Here is an 11,182-nt window from a genome sequence, read left to right on the forward strand (position 1 = left end):
GTTGTTCCAGTGGCTAAAATGATGAAATGCTTCCCTATTGATTTTTCTGAGCCCCATAATTTTGGTCTCCTTAGTTCCTCCCTTGGGACTTCCACCTAACCTTATCATTCTCTGAGCTTTACCAATGACGGGGAAGGAAATGTTTAAATAACTTACCCAGCGAGGTGTTTGGGCTTTGCTCTGCATCAAGGCAGCAACAATTCTGGATTGAGCTGTGGTTATTATAGTTTGGATCTGAAATGTCTCCCAAAGGCTCTTGTGTAGAAGCCTTGGTCTCCAAAACAGCAGTGTTCAGAGGTGGGGCTCATGGAAAGTGGTTGAATCATGAAGGCTCTGACCTCATCAGTGGAATAATTTATTAATGGATTCATATATATATTGGTCTCTTTATATTGGCATTGAGTCTAGCCATACTTTATCACTAAGCAACATCCCCAGACATTTTTATTTTAATTTTTTTTATTTTGACACAGAATCTCACTAAGTTGCTGAGGATGGACTTGAACTTGCCAATCCTCATGCCTCAGCTTCTGCAGTCCCTGGAATTACAGATGTGTGCCATTGCATACAGCATGGAATCATAATTTGAATGGACTATGGAGAAGTGGTAGAAATTGTAGAAAGTGGAGCCTAATTGAAAGGATTGGATCCTTTGGGGCTTTGGGGATAGATGATATGTATCCCCAGGCTCCTTCTGCTCGTTTTTTGTTCTCTGCTTCCTAGCTGCCGTAAGCTAAGCAGCCTTCCTTCACACGTGCTTCTGTTTTAATTCACCTCAGCACAAAGTAATGGAACTGGCTGACCATGGACTGAAACATCTGAAACCATGAGCCAAAATAAATCAATCCTTATTTATGTTGTTTACATCAGGAATTTTGATCAAAGTGATCAAAAGCTGACTAAACAGTAGTATATAAGCAATATGAATTATTAAATATTTTTAATATCATCCCTAGCTAAAACTTCCCTAGAAATGTCACACAATGAGATAAATTTTTATTTGCTGAAACTTTACCTCTCCTTACTTCCAGTAAATTTTGACCCTATCTCATATTCTAGCATCTGTCCTGTCCCCAAGGATGTTTAAGGAGCTCATTCACTGCTCTCAGTAACTATTCATATCATCTTTGTTACTGCTTCTGGCTACCTTCGTTCCAGCCTTGTGCTCTGATTCAGTCAATTAGCTTCTGGGCTTAGATCTACTACTGGCCTTTCAAGCTCTACTTATCCCATTTCCCTCTGCCTCTCTGGCACGCTCCTCACAGGGCACTATCTGTGCTGGTCTCTCTCCCATGTGATACCACATCAAATGGGCACTGCTGACCATCTGAACCTGCACATTTTACCCATTTTACTTTTCTGTTAGGTTGTTCATCTGCTACCACTTGTTGGACCTGTGGACACCAACCATTCGCTCCTCCCCTTCTCCCCTTCCTTAGGTACCCTGGTACCCCTTTGACCTTCCTGATGCTCTCAGTTGGGCTTCTCATCTCACAGCCTTCATCGTTATAAACTTTTAAAATTTACACTCCTCCATAATTGTTCCTCTGAACTACTGCATTGATATTTCCCCAAATATGACCTATTCTTTTTTCTCTCTCTGTCCTCTACACCTGCGGATCACTTTGCTTAGTGTGTGATCTGCACTAGTTGCTGGCTAATTCCACCTCATCTTTCAAGACTCAGAGTCATGCCCTTTCCCCAGGGCTAGCTTAGGTTGACTTTCCATTGCTCTCAAAGCTTCTCATCTTCCTTACTCCTAGCACTCACTTATCACGCTGGGCTACTGTTTCCCCAGTATAAATGAGCTCCTTGAGGAAAAACACTTAATCTTGTGATAATTTACCTTTAACATCTACCACAATGACCAGCACATAGAAAACTCTCAGTAAATTTTTGTACAATAAAATGAAGCAATACAGACGAATAAAAATTGATGATATGGCTAATGCAATTCTGGGAAGCAGGTACATTATCATCATTCCCATTCTACAGGTGAAGAAATTGAACACAGAGAAATTGAACAACTTTATGAAGGTCACATAGCCAACAAATGCAGATGTGTTTCATATCTAGACAGTCTATCTCCAAAGCCTGTATGTTTGATGGCTACTTTATTATTTATGCCTCCTGCTTCTGAGTTAGGGATCAAACCATAGCAATTGCAAAGTATCATTTGCCTTTAGTTCAAAATAAGTCTAAATTTAAAAGCCACATATTGAGTAAAAAAATATGTTTTATATTCAGGCTATTTTAATCCTGAATATACATATTTAATGTCCAGGCTTAGAGGGTAAGACCTAGGGAACAGGATAGAGTAAAGAAGAGAATAACTGAGATCAGAAAGATAATATCAAAAACTCATGTCTGAAGGATAAAGTCTAGATCAAATCTCCAATGTGTATTCAAGATAGATCATGGCAAAGACAGAGGTGGGAATCAGAGAGAGCAAGAGCAATAACCAAAAGGTTGGAGAGACAGAAGCTGAACTGTAGATTCTACCACCACATTTTTGTTAATCAGCCACAATGGGTTTAATTTTTTTTTTTACTTGATTGGTTTGGTTATAGAAAACATTGGGTTACTGTTAAAAACTGTAAATGTCACTTCACTTAATTGCGCCTAATCACCTTGAAATAATAATTTGATAATCAACGATAGCCATTCAACTCGGGGATTTATGCCAAAGAATGATGAGTGTTTCTCAGAGATTTTTAGGTCTCCAGTAATAAAGCTAACTGGATTTATGATGCCTGACACTGCCTCCGCCATCACCAGCATCACACCTGTTTTACATGCTGCCTTGATAGGGCCCAGAGAACCCCATATATTAATTATCATCAGTAGCTAATATTTCATGCCCAGAATAGAAGACAAGTAATGGAATAGAGGTGATAAAATGAAAAAATAACAGTGTGAAACAAAGTAAACTATTCTCAACATTTTTAAACTTCCCTGTGTCCTTGGTTCATAGACAAACACAAGTCAAACAGCACCAGCAACAGGTGAGTTCCAAGATGGCTAGTTCTGAAGAGCTCTCTTCAAAACATAGTATTGTTTGCTATGCATTTAGAAGAAAAAGGAGAAACTCATGTCATATTAGCCCCCCTAACACACACACACATGCATACGGCACATGTTTTAATTCATCTCTGTACCCTAAACAACTAGCACAGGAGCTGGTTCTTAGGTATCTGACGTGGGTCCTTGAGAAGTAGTATTCTCCTTCTGAGGATGCACTTGGGACTATCATTAAGCTTACCTTCAACCTGGGCAAAAAGTTCTTTGGAGTAACAGGACATGAAGACAATAGCAGGCCATGGTCCTGTGCCAACCCCAGGAAGCAACTTTTCTACAATTACACACACAGTCAAGGGAGTGGCTCTATTTGTCTGAGTGCTGTCTCAGGGTTCTAGACTCTGGGAAACTAGGTTGACTGAACCAACAAAGGACGTTCTCCTCTATGGGTGGAGTGTCCTTGCTGGTCTCTTTCCAGAATTGAGGCTATCTGTACCTCAACGTTGGGACAACTGTGGAAAATGCCCTGGACAAAGCAGGAAAGCTGGCTCCTGCTTTAGCCTTTCACTGTTAAGATCTTGGTAAAGTCCATTTAGCCTCACTGAGCTCCCATTTTCCCACTTGTAAAATGAAAATAATCCTTGCCCTTGTTTCTATAAAAAGTTGTACTGAGAGTCAATACAATATTATATGTGAAAATGCTTTGTCAACTCTTAAGCAAGTCTGATAACTGTGACTGGTATTATTGGTCATATTTGTGACATTATCAATTTTGGCTGACTTCTGTGACTGACCTATCGATCTCAGCCTCGTAAAATCTGTAAGGTCAAGAAGGCTATGTTAATGTTTGAAGGGGATTTTCACACATGAAATTTGAAATCCAGTCCAAATGGTACAGAAGAATGGCCAGAATATGTAGCCCATCCTGATCATTAGGCTGGGCTCATGTATGACATAGAATGGTAATGCATTTTGTGATTTAGCATCAGATTGTGATAAAACATAGCCCCCAATAAATATCATCCATCAATATGATAGTACTTCTTCCCTACTCAGTCCACTGACACATAGGCAAAATCTCTCTGGAAACTATGTCAGACATACCCAGAAATAATGCATTTCCAATTCTCTAGGCATTCCTTAATCTAGTCAAATTGACACCTAAAGTAACCATTGCATTCCCCAAGGCTTTCTCCTATCAGTATCATCCTCTACACCTCTTCACATAGCCACCCTCTGTCACTTGCAGAGCCCCCACACCACAGCCTCTACAGATTCCCATCAACAGCTCTACTTCATCCATTCAGCTTGTCTCTTTTGCCATGTGGATTCAGCTTTGACCCTCTCCTGAAGTTCAGGGGTCTTTTGTCATCTGAGCCACCACACCCACAGGTGACTCAGCATCATGTCCATTCACCTTTCCTTTGCAGCTTTCCACCCCTCTCTTTTGCAAAACTCTTCTCCAGAGGCTTCTGTGGCATGCTCTTAGGATCCCTCCCCTGACTTCTTTGGCTCTCTTTTCCTTTACTTGTTCCCCTAAATATAAGCTACTTCAGCCCCCTCCTCTTTCAGCTCTGACCATGACCTTATTGCCTTCTTAAGTGATTTCCAAACTTTTTCATAAATTCCCTTCACATTTCTATCTACCCCCTGATTTCTATGTGGAAATTCTTACCAGTTCTTCAAGCTGGATAAGATCATGCAATCATTTTACCACTTTTTTTCTAGAGCAAACCCATCGATTTTAAACTGAAAACTTTGAAATCTCTCTTTCTCTCTCTTAATTCCATCACTGTCACTTCTATCACTTCCCATATGTCCTTTCCCCCTTTTCAAATTCTCATGTAAGTCCCAGTTTATATTCTATATTCTCTTCAAGTGCTTCCACCACTCCTGCTGGAATGAAAATTGTATACTGCAAATTTATACAGCGGCTGTGGGTGAGACAACATTGTTGTTTCTCACTGCATTCATCTCCACCACTACAGGTTTCCAACACTTAATGGACTTTCAAAAATAGGTCTTGAACATATGAAGGAAGAAATTAATGAAGGAAGAACTTCAAATATTTTGGGAGGTAGAAAATAAAATAACTTGGTGCACCTCTTGTTTCTTCTGGGAATATTTGCACAGTCATTATGTAAAAATACATTTATTGATCTTCCACTTTTAGAATTGACCTGTAGGGAAAAAGGCATATTTAAATATGATTATATGATGGATTATAAATGCTATTTTGAACCTATAAAAGTAAAGATATGGTTGACCAAATGTGGGGTGAAGGTGAGAAGAGCAGAGAGACATTTAGGGACACCATCCTGTGGTGGGGATGGGTAATAGAACTCCATGGGTCTGAATTCAGACTGACTGGCCTCAAATATCCCTTTCACATTGCTGTCACTGTCACCTTAGGCAAGTCATTTCCCCCATTATCCATGCCTTGGCTTTCTCATCTGTAAGTTAGGATGATGTCTCTTGGTGTTGCTACAAAGATTAAATACGACAATGTATACAAATACCTTAAACAGTATCTACATGTGGTAAATGTACAATAAATTTTAGGCATAATTACCTTACATTTTTTATCATGAAGAGACACAGTCTAAAGTTGATAGGATCCCAAACCAAGGTTTACATATACTGTGTAAAGATATAAAAGTAATGGAGAAACTAAAATAAAAGCAATCAAAAGTGTAGGAGGTTGGGGCTGTGGCCAGTGGTAGAGCACTTGCCTAGCAAGGGTGAGGCACTGGGTTCAATCCTCAGCACCACATAAAAATAAACAAATAAAATAAAGGCATTCTGTCCATCTACACCTATAAAACTTGAAAATGGTCATTTCTAAGAAGAGTGACTGAAAGTAGGAAGGTTAGGAAGAAGTACTGTCAGTTTTAATTTAACTTTTCCATTGTTTGATTTTTACTACATGCACACATTTTATTGTGATTTTTAAAAGGTTCATACATTCATATTTACGTGTACATGAGGTGCTACAAGCAGGGGAAGAGTTGTTTGACTCCCTGACAGAACCTAATAGAACACTTTACCAATAATGCATACACATTAAAAAAAAATTCTGTAAATGAATAATGTTGCTACTCTTGCCTGTATTTAAGTAAAGTTGAATAGTGATTTGACATTGTGACATTCCAAAACAACAAGATTGCTCTATTAACATAGTAGCTGAGCTGAAAGTTAGTTAACTTATGTCAAATATGTTAAGCCCGTATGTCTTTGTATTTTCCCTAGACTGGCAAACAGATGCTTCCTTATTCTTTAAAAAGGAACACTCACTGTTCTCAGCACTTCAAAGAAAATGTCTGTACATTCAAAATGACATGTTTCTCAGTACATAAAATATGACTGTGCAAAAGCAAAATGACTTTACCACCTTTTGTATGCACCAAGTTAGTACAAATTGCACAGAAATATTCTATCCAATTAAAAATAGAGGTCATATTTCAACTGTGGGAGAAAATTTAGGATTTGTTTCACAAAACAAAATCATAAAACAAATGTTGAGTTAATTATTTACTCAAGAGACTTATATAATACCTTGGGGATACAATGCTTTGAAAAAATTCTGTTTTTAAGTCAATGGTGTCATATCAGATAGTTTGAATTTGGTTCTCTCAAAGATACAAATTTGATAGTAATTTCTTTAGAATATTGGAAAGATTTGATAGGTTAAATAAAGAAGTACTATCATTTTTCAAACTGATTTACATATGTTAGGTAAAAATATTTTGTGGCTCAGTGGTAGAGCACTTGCCTAGCTCATGTGAGGCACTGGGTTTGATTCTCAGCACCACATATAAATAAGTAAATATAATAAAGGTCCATAGATAACTAATAAAAATATAAAAATCAAAAAATTTCATTATAAAAATGTGCAGTCAATGAGATTCTTATTGGTAGACCAATGCAAATGTAAGCCAATAATTTGAAAGACATTTGGGGATTAAGCAGAGAGTTAAATCACCAGAAGCAAACTTTAGATTCAAGCTAATATTTTATTTTAGTTCTTTATCTTTCATATCCTCTTTCTGGAACTCTGTCTATGGTATTTTTGCCAATAATTACCAAGGCTAGCATTTGAACTGAGGGAATGAGATATAGTCCCTGACAAAATACTGGATTCTTTCCCGTCAAAATGATATATGACCTCCTCAATTCTTCTTATATCTTCTAAATGAGTAAAATTCTGATTCAAATGTGAGAAATATCTCTGGATATTCTTGCAGACACAGGAAAATCATGAAAGATTTGCATCTTATGGAAAATTTCTATTTAAAATTGCAATAGAAGTACTCAGCCATGTCCCTCTTGGAGGGAGGTCAATTTCCAGTGTTTAATGTCCCCACTGGTATTATGAAACCTGTTTGCTTTTGCTCTAGTTAAATGCATATGAAAGTCTTACTCCTTTCCTAAGTGCAAACTAGTTCCAAATGAATTAGGAAATCCAAGATTTGCTTCAAGTTAGCAAGCTACCAAAGTGTTATAAAAAATAGCCAGGTAAGTATATTTGGTAAATAATAATTTGTTCTTTACAAGCAATATATTTGAGATTTTGTTTTCTGTATTGGTAATCGGTATTGGAAAATAAGCAAAGTTTTCAGATACTCTTCAAATATTCTTAATCTACTAAAACAAAAAAACCAAGGTAATACTAGCCTATTTTCGAGATGTATATATTCTCTACATTGTATATATAACAGTATTATATATATGTATATATTTTACTTCAAGCTTTAGTTGCGCCACACCAGTATTCCAAATTTTTTTTCTAAATTTTAATTTCATTACCACCCACATGCTTTAATCTAGTTCCAGAGATTATTCAACAAATGCTTTTTGAATGGATAAGTGACCTCCATTGTATTAGTCTGTTTTTTATCCCTGTTACAAATACCTGAGAAAAGCAATTGAAAGGAGGAAAGATTATTTTGGTTCATGGTTTCAGAAGTTTCAGGCAATGGCCATCTGGCTCCACTACTTTGGACCTGAAGCTAGGCAGAACATCATGGTGGAAGGGCATGGTGAAGGAAAGATGCTTAGCATATGGCAGCCAAGAAGCAGAGAGAAAGAGAGCAAGGAAGGGGAAAGGGACAAGATATATCCTTTCAGGGTATGCCACAGTGAACTATTCCTTCAGTTTCCACCTACAGTTTCCACCCTTTCAATAAAGCCATCAAATCATTAATCCACCAATGGATTAATCTACTTTTGGGGTCAGAGCCCTCATAATTCAACCACTTTCGAAGAGCCCCACCTCTGACCATTGCTCATTAGGAACCAAGCCTTCAACACATGAGTCTTTGGGGAACATTCTAGATCCAAACCCTAATAAGCATATAACATGTGGTTCACCCATGAATTGGAATACTTTCTGCCAAACCTTATTGCTTTTAGCAGGCTTTGCCAACAATTTTTTTTCCTCAAGTACATTGTACCCAGACTGATAAAAATTTAACTGTTAATATACTCTGTGTGTGCCCCACACAAAACTACTTTTCCATATTAAATCTATCAAATATGCATACTCACAGTAATTGGTTATGCTATTTGTAAGCTTACTTTTCTGTATATTTACGAATGCATTCACTAGCAAATTCGATCCTGTATAGTTATTAGCTTAGAATACTAATCAAGCTTAAGAATGCTATCCGTATGGCTTAACCCCTGCCCCACCCCACACCAGCCTCTATCCTCTCATTATGCCAAGGTTCTACATTCTTCTTCAGTCAAGTGATCATATTCTCTAAATTCTCTCCCCTCTCCTAAAGGTCAGCATGAACTTAACTCTGTAATTAATTTGTGTATAATTTATTTACACAAATGACTCTTATTTTGGTTGTGACTTTTGCCCAGAAAAGCTAACTTTTAGGTAGATAGGTATATTTTTCAATATTCATATTAATTTCAGTATTAAGAGCACAGCTATGTGGGGCAAAAATAAGGGAAAAGCATCGGTGTTTATAATGTGTGATGTAGTAGTAATAATTAGGACCAACATTTATTAAAGATGTTTATACCATATCCAACCTAGACTGTGTGCCCCACCTGTCCTCAGGCCTTGTTTGCTTTAGATGAAGATGCTTTAGTAATTGCCAATGTCCTTCCTGATGGATGAAGTTACCTTAGTAATTGCTAATGTCCTAGTTGCTGCCATAGCAAACTTAAGAGCCAATGCATGGCTTTTCTATAGCAGAGAGACCTTTAATCTGTACCCTAGCTGTGAAACATAACGTCACTTCTGCTACATACTGTTGAAGTTCACCTAGCCATTTCAGAAATTAAGCTGGAATATCAAGAGAGGCTATTTATTTAAAATTCTAAACTCTTAATCTTAAACTGGTGGTTCTCAAATTTTCTTGAATGTCAAAATCATTTGGAAGGTTATTTAAATGCAGATTTCTAGGTACCATCCCCAGAGTTTCTGATTCACTAGGTTGGAGACAGACTGAGAATTTGCACTTCTAACAATGCTCAGGTGCTGCTAATACTGTGGGGGGATTCACATCTGAAAGCTACTGCCCTAGAATATAATTTTTTTTTTTTGGTACTGAGGATTGAACCCAGGGGTGCTTAACCAGTGAAGCACACCCTCAGCCTCTCTCAACACACCCTCTCTCAACACACACACACACACACACACACACACACACACACACACACATACACACACACATTTATGTATTTTAATTTAGAGACAAGGTCTTGCTGAGTTCCTAAGTGCCTTGCTAGGTTGCTGAGGCTGGATTTGAACTCATGATCCTCCTACCTCAGCCTCCCAAACCACTGGAATTATAGGAAGACACCATCACTCCTGGCCCTAGAATATACTTCTAAAATAAATTACTCAAAAATCGAAATTAGACTTGGTAACAGAATCCTGTGAATTTTTACCATCACCACCACTACCACCACCACGACCCCATTCTCAGCTTCACAGAGCAGAAGATCAAGCTTACCTATATATCTCATCATCTTAGGTCTAGCTTGTGCACTAATATAAACATATGCAATTCCTTTATAGACCATGGGACAGGACGTGTGTTTACAGTGTTGGCTCTGTGGGATCCTCTGCAGTTACACTTGCTACCACTAGATGAAGCTCCTACTGCTCCTCTTACCTTTCAAGAGAATTTGATGTTTGACTACTAGATAATGTTGATTGGAATTTAACATCATAACTAAGATTACTCAGAGTTGTTTTACTCTGGGAATAAGGTGACTAGTCTTGTCTTTTTGATTTCAATGTAATTCAGAAAACTAAGTGTTATACTGGATATCATTGGCCTCAAGGCTAAGATCCATGACTTCTCTAGTTGATAACTGTTTACTTCAAAAATATATACCCATCTCCCCCTACCCTATACTAACTCGTTTTATACCAAGAGTTACTTTCAGAGAAAAAAAGAAAGGCCTCTATTTCCTTCTGTATCCAAGTTGGGAATTAGCTTACTCAACATATTTTCACAAGCATACACCATGAGCCCATGTTTGTTTAACTTATATATTTGTTAAAGGATAACAAATGGATCCAGACTTTCTATAGAATAGGGTAGTAGGAGCAGCAATCTGGCTGGAAAGAAGAGCTGTCCGAGAGAGGCTTGTTTTGTAGCTATATCTAGATAGCAAAATGCTGTCTGGTAGCTGAAGAATTGCTGAGTTAGGGTGTGGTGAAAACACTGGTCTGACCATTACCTCTGTATGGCTATTGTAAAGTGATCAGACTTTTAGCCTGATTGAATGGTTCTAGCAAATGAGGATGAGAAGCCAGGCAATAGGCCTAGTCGACCCTTATTGGAGGCTTGGGCAATTCTACATGTTAGATACAGACAAGGGAAAGGTGGTCCCATGGCGGTAACAGCACATTTGGCTGCACAATTACCCATCTTCCCACAACTGTAAATCTGATAAATATTAAAAACTTTTTTTATAGCATCAAAACTAAAAAGACAGTTTAGAACAACTGAGCCAATATTTTAGAAATAGTGGAAATCCAAGCAGTGAGTATGGATTCCAAGATATCACAGGGGTATTTATTGATCCCCAAGAAGAAAATAAGAAGCTAACTAACCCTTTGACAGCCTCATAAGACCAGGGGGTATAAGATCTGAATCTAAGATCGGCTGCGAGTAAAAGAAAAGCAGCTCCT

This window comes from Urocitellus parryii, chromosome 1, assembly GCF_045843805.1.
Source record: "Urocitellus parryii isolate mUroPar1 chromosome 1, mUroPar1.hap1, whole genome shotgun sequence".
NCBI classification, from domain to species: domain Eukaryota; kingdom Metazoa; phylum Chordata; class Mammalia; order Rodentia; family Sciuridae; genus Urocitellus; species Urocitellus parryii.